The sequence below is a fragment of the Siphateles boraxobius genome, unplaced genomic scaffold, assembly GCF_051911475.1.
Source record: "Siphateles boraxobius isolate OS27281-9 unplaced genomic scaffold, OSU_SipBor_1 77, whole genome shotgun sequence".
Classification (NCBI taxonomy): Eukaryota; Metazoa; Chordata; class Actinopteri; order Cypriniformes; family Leuciscidae; genus Siphateles; species Siphateles boraxobius.
This window is the reverse complement of record NW_027509205.1, coordinates 3,057,200-3,084,007: the sequence shown is the minus strand read 5'-3', so window position 1 is coordinate 3,084,007 and position 26,808 is coordinate 3,057,200. Positions and strand designations below refer to the sequence as shown.

Genomic DNA, 26,808 nt, shown 5'->3' with positions numbered 1-26,808 from the left:
GATTTGACAAAAGCGTTTGACTTAGTGGATCATGTTTTACTGTTACGGAGGCTTAAAAGTGTTGGCCTCGATAATTCGGCTGTGAGTTGGTTTAAAAATTATTTATCGGATAGAACTCAATGTGTTGCTGTAGATAATTACACCTCATCCATGGTTATAGTCAGGAAGGGTGTCCCGCAAGGTTCTTTATTGGCACCACTTCTTTTTTCTATTTTTATTAATGAATTGGGGCAGGGAATACAATCGGCAAAGCTACATTTTTATGCTGACGATACAATTATTTACTCCACTGCATCCTCTGTGTCTCAGGCTATTGAAATTCTTAAGGATTCTTTTTATACTTTTCAGCTTACTTTGTTGAAACTAAAATTAGTTTTAAATGTAAATAAAACGAAGTATATTCTTTTTACACGTAGCCGTTCTATGTCTACTGTTATGCCTATTCTGACTATTGAGGGTTTACATATAGAAAGAGTACCAACTTATAAATATTTAGGAATATGGCTCCATGAGAAGTTAGCCTTTGATGTTCACATTAATTACTTGGTGAAAAGGCTTAAACCAAGACTTGGTTTTCTTTTTCGGGAAAAAAAAGTTTTTCCTTATAGCTAGAAAGAGAATAATACAGAGTACTATTTTACCTATTTTAGACTATGGTGATGTTGTTTACATGCATGCGTCTACATATTTATTGAAAAGGCTGGATGGCGTTTATCATGCTGCACTGCGTTTTATAACAAATTCTTGTTCACATACTCATCATTGTTTGCTGCACAACTATTTGGGTTGGTCCTCTTTATATCAAAGAAGGAAATCCCATATGTTAGAATTTATTGTAAAGACATTGATGGGTAGACTTCCAAATTACATTACTAGTCTTCTATGTTTATGTAGAAAGAACTATAGCACTAGATCATCTAATGGGATTAAATTAGTAGTACCTAGGGTACATTCAGAGCATGGTAAATCATCTTTCTCCTACTATGCTCCATGGCTGTGGAATGAATTTCAAGCTACTGTCCCTCCTGAAACAATTCCTCCTTTGCATGTATTTAAAAGTTTACTGCAGTATACAATGATTGAATCATGCTGTTGTTTTACTTGATTTATGATGAATGTTGTGCTCTGACTTTATGGAATGTTTTATATGTGTTGTGTGTTTGTGTGTGATTTGTAGTGTGGCCATCTTGGCCAGGACTCCCTGGAAGAAGAGATTTCTTTTAATCTCAATGGGACCTTCCTGGAAAAATAAAGGAAATAAAATAAAATAAATGTTAAGTTGTGGTGTTGTTAGGATATTACTACAGAGCCTGTGACAGTTTCTCAGTGGAAGAACTGGGATCCAGGCCCACAGACGTCTGCAAAAAACTGCTTTAAAAACCTTTGAGATGCAGGCCTCACATGTTGGGGATCTTATTGTTTTTGTTTTCATGGCAAGTTGTGGTGTTGTTAGGATATTCCTCCAGAGCCTGTGACAGTTTCTCAGCGGAAAAACTGGGAACTGGGATCCAGGGCCAGAGACGTCTGCAAAAAACTGCTAGAAAAAACCTTAGAGATGGAGGTCTCACATGTTGGGGATCTCAATTTTTTTGTTTTTATGGCAAGTTGTGGTGTTATTAGGATATTCCCTCAGAGTCTGTGACAGTTTCTCAGCGGAAGAACCGGGATCCAGGGTAAGAGACGTCTGCAAAAAACTGCGTTAGAATCCTTCGAGATGGAGGCCTCAAATGTTGGGGATCTCGGTTGCTTTGTTTTCATGGGAAGTTGTGGTGTTGTTAGGATATTCCTACAGAGTCTGTGACAGTTTGTCAGTTTGCCAGGGTCAGTGACGTCTCCTCTCCTGGAGGAAAATACAAGTATTAGAGGTCTTGCTGCAAAATCTGGTAGAGGCCACAGCCAGGCTTGAGGGCAAGTCATCAGCATAGCTTCCCTGGTGGTCTAGTGGTTAGGATTCGGCGCTCTCACCGCCGCGGCCCGGGTTCGATTCCCGGTCAGGGAATGAGATATTGCCCACCACCGGCGGTCGTGATTGTAAAATGGCGAACTACGAACTCAAGCGCTGACGCCCTCGTCGAGAAGCAGGGCCAAGGAAATGTTTATGTGTGAAAAAGAACTCCTTCGAGCCGGAGTTGAACCAGCGACCTAAGGATTGCCAACTTGCCACCTACAGTCCTCCGCTCTTCCAGCTGAGCTATCGAAGGCACACTGATTGGGGACAGAACCTCAACATATCAGGTTGCTGAATCTCCGCCACTGGCTAAAACTGCTACAGACATAAATGCTGGTTGTTTCGATTAAGTGATGCAAAGACAACCCGATATTCCCATACTGGGAGTCGAACCCAGGCCGCCTGGGTGAAAACCAGGAATCCTGATCGCTAGACCATATGGGATCTTCCTTCTGCCTGGAGCAGACCGTTTTACTTTTAGTGTGTGACCGTCCCCTTTAAGAACATGGGAATGATCCGAAGGGATTGTTTACTGAATTCAATTTCATCAGGCTCAACAGAGGGAGCTCTCATTTGCCTCACGAGGGGGTTCAGTTTCCTCCCATTCTTGCGATGGTATAATAGACACTACAAACTGGTCGTAAAGCAAGGTCCTTGTGACAGTACTCATGCAATGCATTTTAAAAGACGCATAGTATTGTATGGTAACCGTTATCCTACTGACAAAGCAGCCTATTGTTGGACTGTCAATTTTTAATATTTCTCAACCAATCCAATAATAATAATAACAAAAACTATGGGATAATAAAACGGCTAAGGGCTGACAGCATAGAAAAAGAGGCAGAGCGAGCCAGCCAGGAGTCACACCTAGAATCTTCTGATCCGTAGTCAGACGCGTTATCCATTGCGCCACTGGCCCACTGATCAGGTGTCCGTGAGCTTACACGCCACCTGTTGGTGTTCGACTGGGCAGAGGCCTGTGATGACATCTACTTTTTCTCATGCTATTAACAGACCTGGGGCTCGTTCTTCGTACGTTGCTTAAAACATCCGAGATCAAATGAGACATCCAAGATGATATCATCGTGCTAATCATGATCCGGCTAATTGGGTTCTTCGAACACACCTGTTGTTTATGATTAGTATCGCTGGATTGAGTTATCTGAGATAATTGCGCGTTCATGCGCTGGGTTAAAAGGGGATATGTATCGATAGTAGAAACAATGATCAGCAACGCTGCTATTGGCTGTTCAGCATGGCCAAAGAACGCGCCCAGTTTTTCTCCCAAGGAGAACAAGAGCTTTTAATGGAAGGTTATGCCGAATTTGAATCTTTAATTAAAACGACAGGGAACACCTCGAAGTCTGCAAAATCCAGGAGAGAGGGCTGGCAAAAAGTAGCAGACAAATTAAATGCGTAAGTGCTGTCCATGGTAGATGTTTTTATCACTTTCTACAGTATGTATTTTTGCATTTTAATAATTTCATATTTATTTTGTTCTTTTATGTCAGAGCCTCTGCGGGACCCACTAGAACATGGGGACAAGTAAAAGTGAAGTACAAGAATATTCTACAAAATGGTAGCCTTTAATTCTTATACTGTCTTTATTTTAAAAAGCCATTTTTTCCCTCTTTTTAAAAGCCACTGTTAAATAATGTGTTTGTCTGTTTATAACAGCCACCAAGAAAAAGGCTGAAAAAAAAAAACAGGTGGTGGTCCTGCACCACCACAAAATACCCCAGCAGAGGAGCTGGCCCTTGGGTTGAATGAAAACCGACCCATTGTGGAGGGCATCCCTGGGGGCAGCTCTTCCTCAGACCCAAAGCCAGGGACCAGTAGCAGCAACACCTTTATTACTGGTAGGCTAAATTAGTTTTCAATTCTCTTAGTACACTGTAAAATTATTTGTTGCTGCATTAAACGAAGTATAATCCAAATGGCTTGTACAGTAATTTAAACCGTTTGTGTAAGTGAAAACTTCTAAACTTTTAGTTAATATATAATATATTGCCATGAGTTATTGATCACATTATATTTTTTACAGTGTAGTTAATTGTAATGACAAATTTTTTTGTTCCCCTCTTTTGTGCCGTTTTACATAATACACCAACACTTTTACCTGTTCCCAAGCAAGTGGTGGCTGAAGCATATGCAGTAAGTTGTGTACTTTTTCTAACTTGCATAAAGGGAAGAAAGTGCAACACTTTGTAATACCCATTTATTTCCATTGCACAGGACAGTGAAGAAACCCTCTCAGATGACTGTCCTTTGGAGGAAGAACCTGTAAGTGCATAAATAACTTTACACTAATTTGTATATACTTGTGTACCTATTCTTTCTGTCTGCAATATGAGTTGCAGGAGTCCACACCTACAGAAAGGCCTACAGAAAGGCCTACAGAAAGGCCTACAGAATAGTCTGCACAAAGAACTGATACAGAGGTGGACAGTGTTGTACTTTTACTTTTTACTTTTGTTGCATGAGGCATGTTTTGACCCTTTTTCTTTCACAAAATGACACAGGGTGACATCCGTTCCCTATATAAACGGCATCTTCAACAAAAAATCGAGTATTTTGACCTGAAAAATCACAAATTAAGAGGAGAATTTGAACTTGACAACTTGAAAAAAGAGAAAAATTGCACCAGAGATAGAGTTGCTTCAAAAGGACCTTCAGAGTAAGTGCTAATACATCATTTGACACATAGTAGTATTGCTGACTTTACATAACTATCTCTTATTGCAGGCAAAGGATGACTTGCTGGCTTTTCTTTATAAAGAATTGTTTAAATAAAACTCCAGGAACTAAGCATTTTTGTCTTGTCTTTTATTACACATTCAAAAATGGTGTTCCACAATTCTGTCCCGTGCAGCTCTGCCACTAGGTTGGTCCAAGTGCACTGGCTGGAGGTCATCATCAGGCTGTACCCCCACCACAGGGGTCCTCTCCTTTCTGATAGTGGCAATGTTATGCAATATGGCACATGCAACAATTGTCACAGGCCCTGTCAGGTGCAACCCTCAGACCCTTCAGACACTGAAATCTTTCCTTTAGTTGCCCAAAGGTCATTTCAATGCGTGCCCTTGTCCTGGCTAGAGCTGCATTGTAACGGGTTTGTGGTCCAGGGTTTGGGTCAGGGAATGGCGTCATGAAGTACTGCCTGCAGGCATAGCCCCGGTCACCAAGCAGGACCCCGTCAAAATTCCCTGTATAATGGAAAAATGCAGTTTTGTTAGGCTCAGCATAAGTGTGTGTAATACTGTGAGCTTGACATTTATAAGTTCCCTTACCACGTTCAAATAATGTGCATAAATGTGACTCTCTGAAAATTCTTGAGTCATGCACTGATCCTGGCCATTTTGCTTCCACATTTGTTATATGGAACATAGAGTCACACACCATCTAAGAGATTTTAGTCAGTCAACTGCATACTTTTTGATTACATTCATTTTTTTATGTAATATATTACTAATCTGGAATATTATAAATTGTAATAGTAACTTGCCTGCACATTTACACTGTGAACCCCCTTTCGGTTCACAAAATCCCCTTCATTGGGCCCTGGTGGGGCCTTGATGGGGACGTGTGTGCAGTCTATGGCACCAATCACGTTAGGGAAGCCTGAAGGACACATACTGTTAGTCATACTTTTTGGCATGGTCATGATTGCATGTCATTAACAATTATAAATGTACCTGCAATAGCAAAACAATTCTGCTTTACAACCTGGGGTCTTAAGTGGCTTGGAAATACCACAAAACCCCCTAAAAACTGCTTGAGTGCCAAGTAAACTTTGCGAATGGCACGACAGACAGCACTTTTCACTAAGTTCTCTGCATCTCCAATAGTGTAAAGGAACGTGCCACTCGCAAAGAATCTCAGGGCAATGCACACAGTCTGTGCAGTTGTCAAAGCCCGACTCCTCCGTGTTGAACATTTAATGTGTGGTTCCAGCAAATTAATGATGTAAATAACACCCTCACGAGAAAAACGATATCTCTCAAAAATTACACTGTCGCGCTGCGCTAAAGGATCCTGTCTATCCTGCAATACGCGATTAATTCGAAAAGCTCTGCGAATTATCCTCGCACCTTCCGCAACAGGTTGCTGTCGTAAAAATGGACAAGACATGGCAACGACAGACTTCCCGTATCACCTCCGCTTATAAAGCCGCAATCTAATCCTGTTTACATGAAATAAGCCTGCTCGCGAGCAGGTTCAAGCTGGCGCACCTGTTGCTATGACAGCAAGTCTAGGATGAGCTTCGAAGAACCAAACGATCCAAGATCATGCCAAATCGCCAACAATCAAATCCAGCTAACTGAGTTAGCGACGTACGAAGAACAGGCCCCTGGAAAGAAGTCACTAGTAATACATAAATAAAAAATGGAACGTACTTCAAATATATCAATATGATAATATACTGGTTAGAATTTGTTTTATTAATAAAAGTCTTAACACCTCCCCTAACTCTCTCACACTCTCACATACACACACATGGCCACTGCTAATGTTAAAATATAACACATTTGTAAAATAGTACACATATTTAGCTAAATACAAATGGCTTTCCTGAAGTAAATGGGTCTGAGTGTGTGGTAGCTTGTTTGTTGCCTAGTAACCAAGTGATCACATCATACTTAGATATTTCAAAACATTTACATATTTATATCTCTGCATATAAATTGTCCACTGGAATGTCGAAAAACCCTGTATTAGAGATGCATGCAGATCCGTGTGTTCTTTTTTAATTTGCAATACAGCAGAGCGATCCTCGTGTTAGCACATCTAAGCAAGTGTGAGTGGGTGTGCGCGCGCTATGCGCGTCCCCTTAAATAGACAGTCGTTAAAAAAAAAGTTGTTTTTTTTCAAAATCGGCTAAAAAAAGCTTAAAACAGTCAACTAAATTCCAAGTCTGCGAATTGTGAGTAACTAGGTAAAAGGACAGATGTATAAAATCATTTTCGTGAAAATAAATTTAATTAGAGAGTTACACGACGTTTTTGTGTAATTAGGCCCAAGCCAGGGACATATTTACATGACTGATTTGAAAGGAACAAATTTGAAAGGCTTGTGGTAATAATTCACTATAATTAATGTTCTGGAAACAAGTCACTACAAATATCAAACATATCAATATGAAAATATACTGGTTAGAATTATTACCTAATTATTACCTTACCTTATAATCTTATCTTATTATCTCTCCTCATGAACTTGGTCTAGCAAGAGTGGACAGACAATGAAACAACATAGCTCACAAAGAAAAATGGGAACATAAAATCGAATTCTTGTTACAATAGTCAAAGAGTAACATGTACATGTAGCCAAGACATGGTTTAAAGAAATTTTAAATTTTTGTATTGTACCTGTTTTTAAATTTTGTTGCTGTCCTCATGAGAAGTAATATTTATTTACTTGCAGCCGGTGATGTCACGTGTTACATAGCAAAACATCTTTAATTCAGCCAAACCTTGAGCTGTTGACATGTGTTTGGCTTCAAAATAAAGCTCAGTACGAGCACTTTACTAGTGTACTAATGATTTGGCAGTTTCATGTTCCTAGCATGAATGAGAGGTCGTCGAATTGGCCTTGTTTCCTTTGTGAACCCACTGGTGTGGCGAACGTTTGGGAGCACTTTTCCAGTTTTCAACTTTGAATCTCCTGTTAAAATGAATGTCTTTCAGTCAATTTTTATGCAACAGCCATGTTTTGCACGTCTATTTAAAGCTTATAACGTGTAGTTTAATGCGTGCCTAATCAATTTCCTGGATCTCGTTCAGGGAGTTAAAATTACAGGGCAAAGGTCAGAAAGGCACAGTTGAGGTCACAAAAGGCCTGTGTCCTCATGCTGTGTTGGTGCAAAAAAGTCTGTATTTAGCTTTAATACAGAATTTGACGACCTTTCATTCCTGTTAGGAGCGAGATACAGCAAAATAGTTAGTATATTAGTAAAGTGCTCATTCTGATCTTTATTTTGAAGCAAAAACACATGAAAATAGCTTAGTAATCATTAATGATTATAAAATGATATGATAATGTTAAATGTTAAAATGATTATTAATTAATAATAGTATCATATTATTTAGTAATATTTATTTGCATCATATTAAATGGTGAGTATTGTACTTATCAATGCTAATAATGTCCCTCCACTCCCTCTATGGTCTTTTGGATTCTAGACCCAAATCGCTACCTGGTGGACATTTTTGGGAGCACATTTCCAGTTTGCAACTTTGAATCTCCTATTAAAATGAATGTCTTTCATTCAATATTTATGCAAAAGCCATGTTTTGCACGTCTATTTAAAGCTTATAATGTGTAGTTTAATGTATTCCTAATACATTTTCTGTATCTCTTTCAGGGAGAAAATTAAAATTAAAGGAGAGAACAGGCTGGATGGTGACACTGCACAAAAACGGCTGAACGAATTTCTTTATTGTTCATTAAGACAAAGTCCAATCAGACTGAGCCTTACATCTTTGGAAAATTCACGTTTTGCACTTTCACATGAGCCCAAGCTGACTATTGTACGTTGTTCCCGGCCCGAGAGAACAGGGGTCAGATCACACTTGTCGTGGTCATCCAAAGCTTTGTTGTGAACGTATTCGTACAAAAATCTTTGTATTTCAGCCAAAAATGTACTTTTTTTCATGTGTTTGGTGTCAAATTAAAGTGTATCATCTGCAGTTTCCAAATATATGAATGACTTTAGGGTATCTTGATTAAGGGCCCTAGGCTGTATGGTGACACTGCACAAAAACGGCTGTACGGATTTCTTTATTGTTCATTAAGACAAAGTCCAATCAGACTGAGCCTTACATCTTTGGAAAGCTCATGTTTTGCACTTTCACATGAGGCCAAGCTCACTATTATATGTTGTTCAAGGCTCGAGATAAAATGGGGTCACATTGGCCACCATTAAGGGCTCGCCGGTGGAAGGTGACTCTCACCGCACAAAAACGTCTCTCTTTCGGGCTGTGTACATGTACATATACAAATCTTTATGTCATCGTAAAGCTCATGTTATGCCGCTCGCAACGAGCCAAAGCACGTTGCTGTGTTTCGTTCACCGAGCGCGAAATCCCACGTCAAACACGAACCTTCCTCTCGGACTGATCGGTCCCTCTCGAAGAGAGTCAGGCCAAAATCGCAAAAACGGTCGTAAAAATCGACCCGGACTCCGTACGTCGAAAACGAAGGCACCGATGTTCTCAGGAGAGCGGGCTGGACGCTCCGATGCCAGACTCGATGGGATCGGGCACTCGCTCACGTTTCTCCAAATTCCAGAGTGTTCTCTCTCGGCTCACTGAGCGATTTCCAAAGCTGTGAGGGGCCGCGCAAAATTGTGATGCCCGCACGCCTGGACAGTACGGCATGTGAGGCAAACGAATCAGGCGTCGTTTCGCCGTTCCGACGCACTGTCACACTCTTGGGACGATTGACACTCTTCTGCGGACGTCCCGATGGGGCTTTTTTTGGGCCTCACTCTGAAAAAATTGTTCCATACAAAAAAATCGGCGTCATCTCGATCGCGCCGCCGAGACGGTCGCAACGATGTAAAATTCACTGTTTGGACCTGGGACCAAGTGAGACTCTTGATTGTTTCTTTGACTTTAGTTTATTTGTTTAAACCAGGTAGTGGTGTTATTTTCTTAGTACACTTTTTGTTATTTATTTAGTACAGTGAAGGTAAGCAGCTGCCCGGAAGATTCACCCGTTCTAGTTCTTTTCGGGAGTTAGGTAAGATCTCGCCTGGAACTACAGGGTTAGTTAAGGGTTCCTGTTTTTCCTGTAGCTGCCCTAACTGTGTTGTTTATTTTGGTTAATTTATGATTCAAGCAAAATCACTGAAGGAAAGAAAAACTTTAAATGCAAATGAGCTGCTGCTCCCAGCACAGGGGGCGGAGCTCAAGATCTTCTGTCCTTTTACCTCAAACAAACATGCACTGAAAATTTCAAAAATGTTTAGCCTTTTATTGTCAAACCGGAGTCAGACATAGATGGAGAGACACAAGAAGTGACAGAGGTTTAGAAGGTGATGATTTATTGAGGTTCGTTTAAGGTCACCATATTGGAGATTAGCGGTTGTTCTAGTTGGACTTGCGAATAATAAAAACTGTTGTTGCAAATTAAAAAGCAGGAACCAGAAAGATGGCTTCGACTTGGACCTGACATACATTTACCCAAATATCATTGCCATGGGTACAACATGGATGTTTAAAATGGGAAACGTAGTCTGCATGTGTTACGTTATTGTGTTAATAATAACTAAAGTACCTAATTATGTTACATAATTATTTTGTATGAAAACTAGCGCATTAGTTATGGATTAAAAAGTACCGTTGTATCAGTGCTGCGCGAGCTCTCCCTCACAAACACAGACCGCGCACACAGAGAGAGAAGATAATTGTAAATTGACGGGCTAAGTTTAAATTTTGTTCTTGGTTGTGTTTTTTTCTGTCAATGTCAGAAAGCAGTTTGTATTATCCATCCGTGTTTTTAAAATTCGTTAAAAGATAAAAACTAAAACTATTAACACAGCCCCATATTTCGGTTTCATCTCTAAACTTATACTTGATATTCTTTTTAGATTAAGTGATTCGTTTTGCTATTATTGGACTCCTGTCTATTCATTGTCAACTATTTTCTATAATTGTGTTTGTATTGGCTAACATTTATTCAGCTAATGCGTGTCCTGTTTAAAATGTGCAATGTTCAAATGCAAAGACAGCACGTCACAAATAAAAGTCCTTTTTTCTGTGCGATTTAGTATCATATTTGGATATTGGAATAATAAATTAGGTAGCCTATCTTAAATGTACACATCTATTTATTGTTGTTTTTCACGGTTTCTAGGGGTTTCTTAATTTTAGAGTAGTTGACCAATACACATTGTATGCAATGCAATATTAATCATTACTAAAAAATGGTTTCGAGCAGTATTTTGGACTTTTACCGCAATTGCTAAATTGCTAGCTAAATTTTAAAACTTTAGAAGTCAAAACTACAATTATGAAGATAGGCACGTGTTTGAGTGTGTCTTGCATTGTCTCAAAAAATATAAAATATAGAAAATCTCAGTCCCACGAGGGCCTTTAAGAAAAGCCAAACCCGGTGGTAGCTCAACAGAACCTGCTGAACTACCAACCCCTAAACTCCAGTAGAGACAAGGACCCAGGTCTTTGGTATTTTCGAACGCCAGGAACATGCACAAAACAAGTATGCCAATTGGTCCCCAAGTCCAAAAAAAACAATTCTGTTTCTGGGGGCATCAAACCTCTCTCACCTGCCCAAACTGAATAATGAGAAAATTCAGGTAGTTAGTCACCCTGGATCAAAGTTAGAACATGCCTAGCACATCTTAAAAAACAAAACAGAAATAACTCCGGAGGTCCAAATTGTCATCCTTAATTATGGAATAAATAACCGCGAACAGGGAAATGTCACAATCTTCAACAAAATAGCTGAGAGACTGTTGGGAGCGGCCAAACAAACATTTCCATCGGCAATGATACTTTTTCAATTCATCAACTACGACAACAAACTGCCCACGCATATTAGAGAGAATCTAGAATTTTTAAAACAAATTTTAAAGGACAAGACACAGCACATTCCACTCTTGCCGACAAAATCATTCAGAATGGTAGCAGATAACATCCACTGGACCATGGAAACGGATTGGTTGAAATTTCTGAGATTATAAGAACCAAAAGGAAACAAAGCATAAAGACTCTTCGAAGAAACATAAGAACAAAGAGATCAATGGGAAACAAAGACAAAATATTTTAAAAAAAGTTTTGAAAAGTGTATATATAAAAAGGAAAAAATAAAAAAATATATATATATATATATATTTTTAAGAAATTAAGCCTACTTTTTTATTCACCAGCTCATCACTATTTTTATTTTTCGACCTTTTTTTAAATTTATTTTTTAAACACTCTCCTCTTGCCAGGGCTATATGATCAAGAGAGCGATTAGCCCAACAAATCGGCATATCATGTTAATGACACAATGTCTGCTTTTCAGTGAGTCGGAGAAGAGAGTGTCTGATAAGAAGCCCGCAGGAACGGTTTCTCGTTCGGGATTCGGTCAGTCTCTCCACTGCTCATAGTTTGTGAAATATATTCCAGATGTTTTCTTTGATTGTGTCAATAATTATTCCAACAGGCACTTATAATCCATACAGAAGCTCCTGTTCCAGACGACTGGAGGGTGTCTACAGAAACAGCATTGATGTGGTGCGATTCCTTGATTTGTGGCTGGTGAGTGTTATTGTTACTGACGAACACAGCGACATTACACAGTCTGATTGTTCTTTCACAAAACCCGTCACTTAATGAGATAAAGATTTTACACCAGTAATCAATATAGTAATACCCATAATAATAACTCTTAAATAGACCACCAACCATTCAATACGACAGGACACATAGAATTGCATTCAAAGAAGTATATTCACCAAATCCACATTTTCAAGTGTTTCAAAATTGACTTGGAAGAAGAAAGAAGAAAAACAAAAAACAGTTCATAAATTGTCCAGCCATAAAACAGGCTACAAAAAAAGAAACAAAATTAGTCCAGTTCAAAAAACCATCAGTAATCCCCACAGTAATCCACAGCAAAAATAGTTCACATAGTCAGTAGGGGAAAAAAGAATAACTTCCCCACTCAAAAACAGTCAAATGTTAAGTCAAGTCAAACAGTCATCCAGTACTGGCTAATTTGTGCTCACGACTCCTTTTCCTTTTAAGAATCTGGTCCACATTTTCCAGGACTTCTCAGACGTGAATATATAGGCTCTAGACTCCCCATCCGTCAATCCAGTTCAGGTTTTGGAACTACCCACTCGTTCTGCTTCCCCTTCAGTGTCTCAACGACAATCAGCTAGCCACAGAATGACGAGGATACTTTCCTTTTAGTGATCCAGAGCGCGATCCGCTTAGAACGCCGACGATAAACACTCTTGCCGCGGATAAAACAATAAACCGCCGCGGGAGTCTTCTAGAGGAGCTCCGCGAGGTACACTCAATGCCTCCCGATAGCCACCGCCATCTTTGTATAAGCGATGCACGTCATCCAGATAAAGGTAACTAGGGGCTGGACTGAAGACGTCGCCATCTTGATTCTGGCACTTATGTTATGATGATTGTAGATTCATATAATATAGAGATGTTTTGATATTTGTAGATAATGATCTCAGAGTTATATTACAGATGAATGATGACTGATAAATGTAGGACAAAAACTTTTCATTGCAATTTATTTATTTATTTCATGATGACATCGTCACACTGGGTACAACATGGATGTTTAGAATGGGAGCCTAAAACCGGATCAACTTGGCACAGTCCCAGATGAGCCAGGAGGAGGAGCGATCACTGAAGAAGATGCTCACCATGAAAATGCAGAGGTCAGCTTTGCTACTAATACCTCTTGTTCCTTACGTAGCAGCCTGAGACAGGTGATCACTACAATGCGAGAGGTGATTGAAGGCAGAAGTAAAATAACAGTGGTATGTTTTCTGCCCTCGACAGGACTACAGCTGGGAAGACCATGGCTGGACGATGGCTAGTTCCGATGGCTTTTAATGAGGCTGACAACCTAATGGTTGATCTGTTGGACAACATCGCTACACAAGTGCAGGTTGTTTAAACACTTTTTCAATAGTGTGTGCAATAATTTTTTTTTTGCAAATTCTAAGCAACTACATGATGTTGACAAAAAATATGGTCAACTACTACATTTTCCACAATCGATCAAAATGGGCAAGTATTGTTTTAATGGCATACTTACTTGCGAATGTCCACTGAATGTCCAATGTAGCGTGTTAAACAAGATAGGGACCGTCTAAAAAGTTGTATTTTTTTTTCATGTGTGCAAATAGACAACTACATTTTAGCCAACTACAGATGTACCAGCAAATATCTCTCACATAATGTGTTCTAATGCTGTTGATTGACCTTTAGCAACAATAAAAAGTGCATTATAATGATTGTGTTTAGGAAACCTGCCTCACTGTACACAAATATTTTTTAGAATCAAATTACATCAATTTACCAAAGTGATTTTTTTATTATCCAAAGTTTGTAGCATGTTCCTATTCACCAGACTGACTTACTACAGGTGAAATCTTGACAATACCTCCCTTACTGTACGTACAATAATAAAATGTTTATGAAAAAATTACTGTAATTCATCTAAAGTATTTTTTTGTGTTCCAAAGGCTGTAGTGCTTTACTAATGACCAGACTGACTTAATACAGGTGAAATCTTGACAATACCTCCCTTACTGTAATAATAATAATTCGTTACATTTATATTGCGCTTTTCTGGGTACTCAAAGCACTTTACATAGAAGGGGGAATCTCTCTCAACCACCACCAATGTGCAGCATCCACCTGGATGATGCGACGGCAGCCATATTGCGCCAGAACGCCCACCACACACCAGCTTACTGGTGGAGAGGAGACTGTACGTACAATTGTCAAATATGTTTATGAAAAAATTACTGTAATTCACCTAAGCTGTTTTTTCGTGTTCCAAAGGCTGTAGTGCTTTCCCAGTGACCAGACTGACTAACTACAGGTGAAATTGACGATACCTCCCTTACTGTACGTACCATTGTCAAATATGTTTATGCTAAAGTTTTTGTACAGGAATTTGAGAGCACTCTCTGCTCAATGGTGACGGACCGTCACTGTGGTTTTTATTACAGTATGCTGCCACATCCTGAAGGCAGAAAAGCCAATTGCCCAGGGAAAGTAGGTATGACTTATTATTTTTTTTATTTTTAAACTCACTGGCTCATTATGATGAGATCTACTTTGTACAGGTCTGTCAGAAAGGGCGTTTTGAAATGCTAAAAGGGTAAACTAATTCCTATGATCCAGGAAAGCCATTCGCCCAGGGAAACCAGGTATGATTTTGGCGCCTTTCAGCGCCGATGTGATCATCTCTGATACAAAAACCTTAATCTTTTTCCATCTTAATCTTCATCTACCTGAGGACAGCAAAAAGGCCAGGCTGAGCATCAGTAGCGAGAAGGAGATATATATTGTGCAGGTGAGGTGTAAGGAAAGGTATGAAATGTTGAAGATGATCAATGATGGTTTGGAACTTAGCAATGTTATGTCTCCATGTGACGTGGTCAAATACCGACAGAAACTGACCAGGCAACTTTAAAAAAGGCAACAACAGGAATGGTAAAAGATGGACGTGTCTGCTTTTACTTCTATGTCACAAAGTTGACTGGTTAGTAAAAATGCAATGTTTTTGTTTGAGTTCTTAATTTTTGACATGTAGTTAATTTATTTTTGCAGCATCCCCTGCTGACTGATTTTTAGGGGTTCAAGCACGTGGTGCTGAAACCCTATTGTTATTGTTAATTTTCCCATGATGCAACATTCTCCATCTAAAACTGATCGGGCAGACCGAACAGTAAGTCGTAGAGACTTGAAACTTTGAGGGCGGATAGTACTCAATCCGCCTACAACGTCACAAAGGCCCGATCGGCCTGACGGGGGCGCTACAGCGGTCAAAAGTATAAAATGGCTCATAACTCCTAAACCGTTGGGCGTAGGCTCAAGTGTCTTAAATCGTTGAAATCCTTGGCTCAAGGCAGACAACACACGTGCCTCGGATTTGCTCGCCTTTCAGGCTCCAGTTCTGAGAAAATTGAGGTTTTTCAAAAAACATAGTTTTGCGAACTACTAGTTTTTTTGCCTGATCGGAGCCAAACCACTGCAGAAATATTCTCTGGACAGTGACTATAAATAATAATTTCAATTCACGATCGCTAAGGGGAATCAAAATATTCAATGTGTCCAGGGCCACTTTTACTAGAACGGCTATAACTTGTGAACGGAAAGAGATATTTTCTCTAAACTCAGGACGCATGTTCATGAGCTCAATGTGAGGTCACATAAAAAAAAACATTGCGACGATTGGCCACTTGGTGGTGCTATAACAGGGTAAAATGTCATGAAAATGGCTATAACCGCACCCAACCGTTAGTCCGATGAAAATTGGCATGCAGTGTCTTTGTCAAGGGTGCTATGATAGTCTATGAGAACATTGGCATATCTCAAAAAACTCAGTATGCCCTGAAGGATCCTGAGAAGTTTCAAGCCACCGTTTTTCACGGGAGTGACCTACTTAGACTCCTGAATCATTGCCGAGTCCAACGATGCCAAACATGCCAAGTTTCGCCTTATGGTTTGTGTAATGGTGTCATTTAGTGCTTAAAAAACTTGTGATTATCTTCGAAACCATTAATCCGATCGAAATAAAAACACTGAACTGACAAAAAAAACTATTTTTGGATGGATCACAGCAGAGCGCACAACACGACACTTTGGAGTGCAACCTGCAGATTTTTGATGTCTCTCTCTTATCTCTTGGAGTTTTTACGAATGAGCTGATGAGTTGAATCAGGTGTGTGTTTGATTGTCCGACCGTTGGTGAGGATTGCGGAGAGGGACACGGTGCCTCTGACGGGAGGCCTGGGAATTCATACTTACCTGGCAGGGGAGACACCATGATCAGGAAGGTGGTTCACCCAGGGCGAGGCTCGGCCATTGCACTCCGGTTGTGCTGACCCCTGCGAATTCCCCAAATGTGGGAATCTCGACTGCATAATTTATGGTAGTGGGGGACTGCGTTCGCGCTCTCCCCTGGACACACTGATTAAAAGAGCAGATTGTTCGAGTTCCTCTTCTTCTGGTAGTTAACGACCTAGGAAGTCCAGAGAATTGAACTGCAGTGGTTGATCGAGAGATGTAAAACTCTCAACCTAGGACCATTCTGCAAAAGTAGGGCTGTTTTTTAGGTTTTTTTTTCATCATTCTTCAAATAATCTCCATTATTCAACCAGCGCTTTGATTGGCAGCAGTGGTCCTAGAAATAAGGTTGTTCCGAATGAGGAGTTCTATCATGTGGTATGAATACCTTGTGCATGTGTGAAAAATCACCTGACATACAGTCGCCTATGGCCGTATTCATGTTGTTGTTTTTACTGTTTACAGCGCCACCAAGTGGCCAGTCGCCACATCCCTTTTCCCCTGAGCACAGGCTGAGCCCGTGCACAGGTGTACCGACTTGGGTGTAATTGTCTCATTCCGTTGGAGAGTTATGGCCATTTAAGTAAAGCCCGCCTCGCCCACTCCCAACGTTTTGGCGTCCTGTCGCCAACGTGAATCGAAATTCCGACTTTTTTCCCCATCGCTGTCGGCAATCAGACTCCAGGGAATCTTTCTGCACCGGTTTTGGTCAGATCGGGCGAAAGACCTAGGACTAGTGTGCAAAAGTAGCTTTTTCACAAAATCCCAAATACCCGAAAATCTCGCCAGCGCAACCATCGAATCCAAGGCCTGCGTCTTGTTCGGCCCGAGCCAAGGATTCCGGTGATGTAAGACACTTGGGTCTGCGACGGACGGTTCAGGAGTTACGAGGCATTTCGTACTTCTGATCGCTGCAGCGCCACCTTGGGGCCGATTGGGCCGAGCCTTGGTGATGTTGTAGACCGGACGGGTACTACCATCCCTCAAGAGTTTCAAGTCTCTACGACGTACGCTTTGGTCTGCCGGCTCACTTTTAGGGCAGAATGTTTGTTGGTCCAAAATCCCAGGTTGCACTCCAAAGTGTCGTGTTGTGCGCTCTGCTGTGATCCATTTTCGGTGTCAACAGTCAAGCTGAGCTTGTATTGCTGTGAGCTGAGCTTGTTTGTTGGCGACCTTTAGACCCTCTCGCCACGGCCCAGGTGGGCGTGGCCTTTGACGGCTCCCCCCACCTCTGCGTCATTGTGTCATCGCTTCTCGGCCTTTTGGCTAAGATCAAGTGCAAGTGGCATGACCGCAGTACCTGTTGGCTGAAAGTTTGAGAAAGAGTGGTGGAAAGATGGCGGAGGACGGTTTTGAGAGAAGAGTAAAGAACACGACGAGATTCTACTGGGAAGGATCCAGAGAAGAGGAGATGCCAGAAAGGGAGGAATTCATCCAAAAAGTCATTATCGATCTGTTGAAGATTGAGCCTCCGGGGATCCTTGGAATTCAAAGAAATGGCAAAGACAAGTACTTTGATGTCACAATGAAAGACAGCAATTTGTTCCAGGGACTTTTGGAAAAGTTCAGAGAAAAGGAAGGTGAGCATCCTCTGGATAAATTCAGAATACAGTCTTTGGGGAGAAATAATTTTCGGATTTTGACAATTAATATGTTTGACATGAACATGGAAGATGAAGAGGTGGAATCTTTTCTCCGAAACCATGTGAGAATAAAATCTACAGCAAGGTACAGAAGAGACAGATTCGGGGTGTGGAATGGACAAAGACAGTATCAAGTATTACTCAACGAGGACCCAGCGGGTTTTCAGGGTTATCATCATCCTCCGGCCAGTTTCAAGATTGCAGGTGTAAGGGGATACATAGTGTACTCTGGTCAGCCTCAGTATTGTAGGAGATGTCAGGAATTTGGACACTTGGAATACCAATGCAACATAAGATGTCTGAATTGTAAAGATCCGGGACATGCTGCTTCAGAGTGTCAAAAACCTAAAGTGTGCAAAGAGTGTGGGGCTACTGATCATCTCTTCAGGACATGCCCAAAACGGAAAAGAACGTATGCCAGTGCAGTAAGAGGAGAAGAAGGAGGAGACCTTAGGCCCATTGATGTGGTTATTAAAGAAATACAGGACCAGATGGGCTCACCCACAGATATGAAAATAATGGAGGGAGTGAAGGAGGTTACAGCAAAGAGTTCTGTTTCAGGTTCAGTCCTAGCGGAGCTGACGAATCCAGCCAGCGAGGAGTCTGAGAAAATGGAGGAGGAGAGTGGAGAGTTACAGGGTACAGTGATTCCAGACACCTTACAGCACAAAGTCAATATCTCCTGGAGTGACAGAACTGAGGATGAGGAAGAGCAGGGAGCTGCAGAGTCTTGGAAGCTTGCTCCCAGGGTAAATAAAAGGAAATTAGAAGGAATTGAGGAAGAAAACAAGATAGAGATATCAAATTTCTTTAGTGCGCTGGAGCACCGGACGGGGGATGAAGAATCTTCGGACTTACCTGAGATTGCGGATGGGTCATCGACGCCTGGATCCCTGCTAGTGCCTCCTTTACCAGCATCAGAGGAGGAGGTGGAGGTTTCCGAGTCGGAGTTGCTGTCTGGTGGCTTCCTATCGAGGGACGATGTGGAGTTTTTCAAAGGGACCACTGGATTCATGGATGGGACAGACAAGGAGAAAGGAAATGAAAAGAAAAAGAAAACATTACCTGCTGATCTTTATGAATGATGGACTTGAAATTTGTATCTCTCAATGTGAGAGGTCTGAGGGAAGCTGGGAAGAGGAATGCTTTGTTTTTTTCCCTGCTATCCATGAACTTTGAGGTGGCATTCCTGCAAGAGTGTCATCTGAAGGGTGAAGAAGATATAATAACTTTCACTAAAGAATGGACTTCAGGGGTTTCATATTGGAGTATTGGAAATGTACATTCGGATGGTTTGGGGATTGTGTTTAAGAATGATGGATTCACGATAGAGGACTATGTATCACTGGTGCCGGGGAGATTACAATGTCTAGATGCACGATGGGGTGAGTACAGATATCGCTTTATTAATGTATATGCACCCTGCAATAGAAGTAAACGGCTGGAGTTTTTCAAAAACTTACCAAATTTGTGGGATACCAATAGATGTGTAATAATGGGGGGAGATTTTAATATAACTTTGGATAATTTGGAAAAAAATGGGGAAGTTGACTTCTCAGGGACTTATTTAAAAAAGGAATTAAAAGAGCATTTCTTACAGGATGCATATAGAAATGGTAATAAAGACGATTCAGGGTTTACATGGGGCAATACGAGGGGGGACAGAAGTAGACTAGACTATTTCTTTATAACCCAGGGGATAAAAATAAAAGGGCTGAGGATTTTGCCGTGTTAGTGTTCAGATCACGAAATGGTGTTAGTCACAATAGTAAATAATGAAGCAAATATGGGTAAGGGCTATTGGAAAATGAATATTAGTTTGCTGGAGGATGATATCTTTAAAAAGGAATTTATGGATTTCTACAAATTATGGCAAGAATTTAAAGTGGGGTATACATCACTTCTTGAATGGTGGGAAGTGTTGAAAATAGAAATTGCTGGTTTTTGTATAAGATATACAGAAAAGAAAAGAAGACAGGAAAGGAAGGAGGTCTGGAGGGACAACAACAGATTGCAAAAAATAATGGCAAATCAGAATAGAGGGTTAGAGGTAAGAGGGGAGGAAATTGTGGAGATAAAGGGGAAAATCAAAAGGTACTTTACTAAAAAAGCAAAGGAGTTTGCATTTTTAGCAAAGATAGAAGAAAGGGAAAAGGATGAAAAAGTAACTAAATATTTTTTTCAAACAATAAAACAAAAACAGAAAAGAGAAATAATTGATGGGTTTATGTCAGAAAAAGGAGAGGTTAAAGGGAAAGAAAATATGTTTAAATATGTCTGTGCCTTTTATAAGGAATTGTTTTCTAAAAGAGAGGTTGAGGGGAGGAAGGGAGAAGAATTATTGGGAGGTATAAAGAGAGTTTTATCTGAGGAACATAGAGAGGGAATGGAGGGGGAGATTAAGGAAGAGGAAATTAAAGCAGCCCTTACCTCCATGAAAGGAAATAAAACACCAGGGGGTGATGGGTTGCCTAAAGAGTTTTATGGGTGCTTCTGGGACATAATAAAAAAAGACCTGGTGTTGGTATACAGAGAGGTGTATAAGACAGGCAAGCTAACTGAGTCTATGAGCTCTGGGGTTATACACTTAATCCATAAGAAAGGTGAGAAAAAATATATTAAAAATTGGAGACCAATAACTGTATTAACAACTGATTATAAAATTCTAAGCAAATGTTTAACAAATAGGTTACTGGAGGTGATGGCAGTATTAGTGGACCCAGATCAAACTTGTGGGGTTAAGGGAAGGGCTGGTTCTTTTAATCTATTACTCATAAGAGACATCATTAGCTGGGTGGAGGAGAGGGATCTGCCTTTATGCATACTGAGTTTAGACCAGGAGAAAGCCTTTGATAGGGTTAACCATGAATTTTTATTTAAGGTGTTGGGGAAAATGAATGTTGGGGAAGGGTTTATTTCATGGGTAAAGGTCTTATACAATGAAGTACATAGCAGGGTGAAGATAAATGGGTTTTTGAGTGAGCCGATTGAACAAAGGGGAGGCGTGAGGCAGGGATGTCCATTGTCTCCACTGTTATATGTCTTGTTTATAGAGCCTTTGGCAGAAAGAATAAGGAATGAGCGGCACATTGAGGGAGTTCACATTCCAGGGGGTTTGGGTGAACGAGTAAAAGTATCGCAGTATGCAGACGATACAACTGTATTTATATCTACAGATAGAGGGCTGGAGAAAATTGTACAAATATTGGAAATGTATTGTGCAGCTACTGGCTCGGCCGTGAACTATGCCAAATCTTCTTTAATGTATTGTGGAAAATGGAAAGGAAGGAAGGAAGTGAGGCACGGTTTTTCGGTGTGTCCTACGGGAATCAAAATTCTGGGGGTTAAATTTTATCATAAAGATTCGGCTAAACTGAATTGGGAGGAAAAAATTGAGAGGGTGAAAAAGAAATTGAATATTTGGAAATGTAGAAAGCTTAGTATTACGGGTAAGGGGCTGGTAGTTAAGATAGACCTGTTGTCTAGTTTGATTTACTTAGCCCTAATCTTTCCAATTCCTACCAAAAGCAAATTAATTTTGACTAGGTTGGTCTTTTCATTTATATGGGGAGGGAAGTATGAACCTGTTAAAAGGGAACAGATGTACCTAGAGGTAGAAGAGGGAGGCAGAGAGGTGGTGTGTATTCCTTTAAAGTTAGAAGTACTGTACGTTTGTTTTTTAGGTAAGATACTAATGAACAATGTGCAGCATAAAGCTATGTATTTTGTAAAATTGTGGGCAGCCTTGCCATTAAGGGAAATTGTACCTCTAGATAACAGAGGACCAAAGGCTGAGAGTAGACCTTGGCAATATGAAAAGTTAATTTTGTTCTTAAGAGCCCATCCAGAGTGTGTAAAGGAGGAGCTACTAAAAAATCATAAACAATTATATCAAGATTTAAAAGGAAAAATGGTAGTAACACAAAAAACAGAATTGGGAAAGAAAAAAAGTTAAGTGGAAATGTATTCAACATAAAGATTTAAGTAATGGAAGGAAGGATTTGAATTGGTTGACTGCATTGAACAGATTACCGGTGAGAGAAAGACTATATAATCAGGGATCCACATGTACCAGAGGTTGTCCAAGGGGTTGTCCAGGAGATGAGACTCTGCAACATGTTTTTTGGGAATGTTATCTAGCCCATTGCTTCTGGAAAAGAATACAAAAATTGTTAAGGGTAGTAAGAATAGATATTGTTTTGAATTCTGATTTAATTTTGAGAGGAGAAGGGTTGGGACAGTCGGAAAAAGAAGAGATAATCTGGTGCATAATAAGTATTGGTAAAGAGATATTGTGGGATGAAAGGAATGCTCAAGTAAAAAAGAAAAAAAGAAGGTAGAACATCAAAACAATTGTGGTATGAGTTGAAATACAAAGTGTTAATGGAAACTAAAATGTGGGAAATAAGAATGGAAAAAGAGAAATATATGGTTTTGTGGGGTGAAGTGGAAAAATATTGTAAATGAAATATTAGAATCTGTTCTTAATAAAAAATAATAAAAAAAAATAAAAAAAAATAAAAAAAAATCTGATCTTATCAGTTTAATATCTGATACGTGCCCTACCCGGGCACCATATATTAAATAGATTTTTGGAACTGGGAGATGGAACAGGGGCTTGCTCCGTCCACTCCACGCATCGACCCGGTATTGCAGTACTTCTGGGAACGGTGCACCCCCCAAAACTGTGTTCAATGAAAGAGATGTTTTAGTCTTGTGTGGCAGCAGGTGTTAATGGACAACCTGGTCTCACAGGATTCCGTGAAATGTCCACGTGCCCTTAACTCAAAATCCGTCGAAACAACACGGAATCGCCGCGAATTCCGTGATGCGGCCACGGATATAACTCCAACGCAAGTCAATGACACTCATCTTCCGTGGTCCACACACGGATACCCGTTTGAATGACGGAGTACCGATCTCACCCAACGGACGTGCTTTCTCATTTGGAAACGCAACATTTGAAGTGTTAGTTTCTTTTCCAACATCAAAAACCATAATGACATTTTGTTGCACTGTCCTGCCATCATACAAATTCCGTTTGTTTCAGTTAGCCTAACCGAAGTCCCGTGATGGCACCACGGACCTCAACAACCTGACCTCATGGACGTTGTAATGTGGCTGGCTTGTTTAGAAACTCAAGCTTTATGTCGACTCTGTTGCAATGGCATGTAATTAACTTGACATTTTGTCTCGTCCTGTCATCATAAAATCCAGTTAGATGGCGTTTTACACCTATTGTTCGCTTGGCTACGGTCAGAATTAAAATCTCTGATAGGGGCACGGAGTGAGTCTGTGCTGAGACCACGGATAACTCCAGCGCAAGTCAATGACACTCATCTTCCGTGGTCCACACACGGATACCCGTTTGAGTGACGGAGTACCGATCTCACCCAACGGACGTGCTTTCTCATTTGGAAACGCAACATTTGAAGTGTTAGTTTATTTTCCAACATCAAAAACCATAATGAAATATTGTTGAACTGTCCTGCCATCATACACATTCCGTTTGTTTCAGTTAGCCTAACCGATGTCCCGTGATGGTACCACGGACCAACAACCTGACCTCATGGACGTTGTAATGTGGCTGGCTTGTTTAGAAACTTAAGCTTTATGTCGACTCTCTTGCAATGGCATGTAATTGACTTGACGTTTTGTCTCGTCCTCATAAAATCCAGGTTGATGGCGTTTTACACCTATTGCTCGCTTGGCTACGGTCAGAACTAAAATCTGTGATAGGGGCACGGAGTGAGTCTGTGCTGAGACCACGAATAACTCCAACGCAAGTCAATGACACTCATCGTCCGTGGTCCACACACGGATACCCGTTTGAGTGACGGAGAACAGATCTCACCCAACGGACGTGCTTTCTCATTTGGAAACGCAAGATTTGAAGTGTTAGTTTCTTTTACAACAATAAAAGGCATAATAACGTTAACCTCTCTGTTATTGTGGCTATTGCACTGTCCTGCCATCATACAAATTCAGTTTGATTCTGTTAGCCTAACCGAAGTTCTGTTACTCACTGGAATCTGGATGTTTTAATGCGTTTGCTCATTTAATCATTAAATAATTAAGTCTTCAGGTCGACTGTTTTACAATGGCAATACAGCCTACAACATTTACATTTGCTCCATCATTGTAAAATCCAATTTGATCACGTTTTCCATTAAGCATATCTTTACATTTCAGAGAAATGCTGTGCCTCTTGTGACATTACCACGGATCTGGAGTGGATCTGTGGTGGACCCACGGTCAACATGGTCTTGTTCTATGAGTTGCTTTTGATGTTTACTCATTAAACTTGAATACTTCAGGTCAACTGTGTTACAATGGCGCTATTGCACTGTGCTATTATTTATTCTGTTTGATCCAGTTAACCTTCCTTGGTCGACACACAGATTCCCTCAATAGCCTGATCTGGATGTTGGTTTATGCTGTCTGCTCATTGGCTTCAGGTCGACTTTACAATAAAAATGGGAAATGTAAGTGAACTGACATTTTGCCTGTCAAAATAAAATCCAGTTTGATCATGTTTTGCAGCCATTTCTTTGAATAGATTAAAAGAGAATTTGTAATGCAACCACAGATTCATCCGTGGGGAAAACAAGGACTACAAACTCAGGTTTCACTCAATTAAAATTTATTTTGTTTGTTAATTTCAAAATAATTAATTTTCATGGCGTTATTTTATTTATTTATTTTTTTTCCACTGAAATCGTGTGATGGACCCATTAATCATTCTTGTCAAATTGAGTTAAATAGGACTATATGGTCACTGTCTAAAAAAAGGACATTGTTATTGTTTGGGCTACTCATGGATTACCAATGCATGAACATTCAGTCGGCGGAAAAGTGACCCTAAGCCTATGCACAATCCACATTAACAGGCAATCCATCCATAGTCATTACCTGATCTGGTTAAATTAGGCAACATTAAAAGCATGGAATGCTTGTACAAGGGATTATTATTTGAGCAGTAGTGGTAGTGTGCTCATCCCCACATGTGCGGTGCAGGGCAAAAGGGGGCTGGATACAACTTAAAATAATGAGATGCCCGCACTCTGCTATTTTTCCCATAAATATTGCGCTGCAACGTTTTGACCCCGCATTTTTGCACAATAAAAGTATGAGAGAAATAGCAAAGTGCGGGCATCTAATTTTTAAAAATTATTACTCATGGATATTTCCACAAAACATGTGAACTAGTCAAGAAGGAATGAACTTACAGAGAAACAAGCATTGTGATATACAAAGTAGACAGGCCAATAATGCAGTGTAGACAGAAGTATACAGTTGGTTTACCGAACATGGCTAAGAGTAATGAAAATGAACTATAAATATGTGCAGTGAATTAGCAGTTACCATAGAAGAGCAGAATATGGATATGTAATATGAACAATGCATGAACAACATGATATGTGAAAAGTAGTATCTGTAACATTATAATAGTAGTAAGAATAATGTGTATGCAGTGTAAGAAAAACAAAATAAATATGGATATTCAGTATGAACCATATAGACATATGTACAGCTATGTGCAGTGTGGTAACAGTACCACTGTAGTGCAGAAACATTATTAGTAAGAATAAGTGTATGTTTCAGGATGAATAGTATGGAGAGCAGTAGAATACGGCTAGATATGTATAAGTGTAATTACAGTGTAAATGTACATAAACAGAACACAATGGGTCTCATTCATGAGACACGAGGAGGAGAAAAAAAAATTGTGTAAATCGTGTGTAAAGTGGTTCCGGCGTAAATTTTCGGATTAATTAAAATGTCCGTATTTTCCAAATGTTAGTTCGTACGAAAGAAATCTACACCTGCTGCCACGCGTAAATAGTGCGTTTAACATCAGAACGTTTAGCTCATAAGGCAGCATTTTAAATTCACCTTAATCGGGTACATGTTTACACATCATTAAAAAAAAAAAAAAAAAAAAAAAAAAAAAATATATATATATATATATATATACACACATATATATGTGTGTGTGTGTGTGTGTAGTAATTGCGTACGGTTTTTCTTTTTACTTTTATGACGAGAGCCAGTAATAGCATCTGCAAATGGAACACAAGTCCGTAAGTCTTTTTTTATTATATTTTTTAAAACATTTTTTATATTCAAGCTGTTTATTCAATTTTATTTATTTTTTTAAAACTAGTCTGCAAGTCACAAGTGTTGCAGCCAAGCTTCATGTAGAACCATTTTCTTTTCACTTCTGGGACTGTTCGATTAACAGATGAAACTACATTAACTACATCTGTAATATGCTGCCAAGCATTTTTACCTAAAGCACTTAAGTAAAAGTATTATTACCTAAAAAAATCCTTTTTTTAGGACCGATACACCACTATGTACGCTTGAAAATAAAATGTGGCGTTTTGAATAAACTTCTGATAATAAAACGCTTTTGAGATGACATTGAAATCCTTCCTTTGGTGTCATAATATGATGCCCATATATAGTTGTCAGTCGGTTTTAATCGGCAGGATTTATGGTAATTGAGAGAATGAGCGTGCACGCACGTCCAATTTACAACATATTGGAATTCATTAACACTTCTGTGTAATCTGACGTTTTCAAAGTAGTTGTGAATCAGGAGAAGAATTTTCTGCAATGTCTCTTTATGCACAAATCACTCACATAT

At 39.9% G+C, this 26,808-nt stretch overlaps 4 non-coding genes and 1 pseudogene across 4 annotated transcripts; 3 read left to right on the top strand and 2 right to left on the bottom strand.

Annotated features, from left to right (window-relative positions):
- Window positions 1-1,927: 1,927 nt before the first annotated feature.
- trnae-cuc (transfer RNA glutamic acid (anticodon CUC)) lies at window positions 1,928-1,999 on the top strand. Its single transcript has one exon. It is a non-coding gene; the product is annotated as a tRNA-Glu (tRNA).
- A 115-nt stretch (window positions 2,000-2,114) lies between these two features.
- Window positions 2,115-2,201, bottom strand: trnay-gua (transfer RNA tyrosine (anticodon GUA)). The gene is given in 2 exon segments: window positions 2,115-2,150; window positions 2,165-2,201. It is a non-coding gene; the product is annotated as a tRNA-Tyr (tRNA).
- A 119-nt stretch (window positions 2,202-2,320) lies between these two features.
- trnae-uuc (transfer RNA glutamic acid (anticodon UUC)) lies at window positions 2,321-2,392 on the bottom strand. Its single transcript has one exon. It is a non-coding gene; the product is annotated as a tRNA-Glu (tRNA).
- A 14,073-nt stretch (window positions 2,393-16,465) lies between these two features.
- LOC143726534 (U1 spliceosomal RNA) lies at window positions 16,466-16,629 on the top strand. Its single transcript, XR_013198774.1, has one exon. It is a non-coding gene; the product is annotated as a U1 spliceosomal RNA (small nuclear RNA).
- Window positions 16,630-22,631: 6,002 nt separating this feature from the next.
- Window positions 22,632-22,836, top strand: LOC143727489 (U2 spliceosomal RNA; annotated as a pseudogene).
- The last annotated feature ends 3,972 nt before the right edge of the window (window positions 22,837-26,808 follow it).